The following is a 2,046-nucleotide window of genomic DNA, read 5'->3' as shown; positions in this document are numbered from 1 at the left end:
AAAGATGAAATCAAACTTTCACTTTTCACAGATGACACGATGCTCTACACAGAAAACCCGACCAACTCCACCAGAAGTCTACTAGAACTGATCCATGAATTCAGCAAAGTGACAGGGTACAAAATCAACGTACAGAAATCAGTTGCATTTTTATACACCAATGATGAAGGACCAGAAAGAAAAATCAAGAAATGGATCTCATTCACAATTGCACAAAAAACCATAAAATACCTAGGAATAAACCTAACCAAAGATCTAAAAGACCTGTACGACCAAAACTATAGAAAACTTATGAAAGAAACTGAAGAAGACACAAAGAAATGGAACAACATTCCATGCTCACGGATCAGAAGAATGAACATTGTTAGGATGTCATTATTATCCAAAGCAACCTACACATTCAATGAAGTCCCCATCAAAGTTGCACCAGCATTCTTCTCAAAGCTAGAACAAACTATCCTCAAATTCGTATGGAACCAAAAAGACCCCGAATAGCCAAAGTTATATTGAAGAAGGAAACCAAAATGGGAGGCATCACAATCCCAGACTTTAGCCTCTACTACAAAGCTGTCATCATCAAGACAGGCTGATATTGGCACAAAAACAGACACATGGACCAATGGAATAGAATAGAGAACCCAGAATTGGACCCACGAGTGTATGGCCAATTAATTTTTGGCAAAGCAGGAAAGAGTATCCAATGGAAAAAGATAGCCTATTAACAGATAGTGCTGGGAGAACTGGACAGCAACATGCAGAAGAATGAAACTAGACCACTCTCTTATACCATACACAAAAATAAACTCAAAATGGATGAAGGACCTGAATGTGAGACAGGAAACCATCAAAACCCTCGAGGAGAAAGTAGGAAACAACCTCCTTGACCTCAACCGCAGCAATTTTCTATTCAACACATCCCCAAAGGCAAAGGAATCAAGAACCAAAATAAACTATTGGGACCTCATCAAGATAAAAAGCTTCTGCACTGCAAAGGAAACAATAAAAAAAAAAACTAAGAGACAACTGACAGAATGCTAAAAGATAGTTGCAAACGACATATTGTATAAAAGGCTAGTATCCAAAATCTACAAAGAACTTACCAAACTCCACACCCGAAAAAACGAAAAACCCAGTGAAGACATGGGCAGAAGACATGAATAGACACTTCTCTGAAGAGGACATCCAGATGGCCAACAGGCACATGAAATGATGCTCAACATCACTCATCATCAGGGAAATACAAATCAAAACCACACTGAGATACCACCTCATGCCAGTCAGAGTGGCTAAAATGAACAAATCAAGAGACTATGGATGCTGGCGAGGGTGTGGAGAGATGGGCACCCTCCTACACTGTTGGTGGGAACAAACTGGTGCAGCTGCTCTGGAAAACAGTGTGGAGGTTCCTCAAAAAACCATACATAGAACTCCCCTATGACCCAGCAATAGCCCTGCTAGGACTTTACCCAAGAGATACAGAAATGCTGAGGCATAGGAGCACATGTACGCCAATGTTCATAGCAGCAATGTCAACAATAGCCAAAACATGGAAAAAGCCTAAATGTCCATCACCTGATGAGTGGATCAAGAAGATGTGGTATATATACACAATGGAGTACTACATGGCAATGAGAGGGAATGACATATGGCCATTTGTAGGAAAGTGGATGGACCTTGAGGGTGTCATGCTGAGCGAAGTAAGCCAGGCAGAGAAGGACAGATACCGTATGTTTGCACTCACAGGTCTAACAGGAAATTTTCAGAATGATCTAGCTTCAAGAAAAGCAAGCAGTGAGTAGTGCTTAAGAAGAATTGATTCAGTATCTAATGGATAGTTGATACCTGTCACAACACAGCATTTTATATACTGTTACGTGAAACTGCAATACAATCTAAGTTTATTTTGGGAGTGTTTGCTGTATCGTTGGATTTAATGAAATGTTTAGAGGTGCAGAAGGCATGACTTTGAGTAGATAATGAAAGAAAATGCAAAATGCTTATTGATTCATGATGTGGTTTCATCTTAGCTTGGGCAAACCATGCAGT

This window comes from Suricata suricatta, chromosome X (genome assembly GCF_006229205.1).
Source record: "Suricata suricatta isolate VVHF042 chromosome X, meerkat_22Aug2017_6uvM2_HiC, whole genome shotgun sequence".
Classification (NCBI taxonomy): Eukaryota; Metazoa; Chordata; class Mammalia; order Carnivora; family Herpestidae; genus Suricata; species Suricata suricatta.
This window is presented reverse-complemented; position numbering follows the sequence as displayed.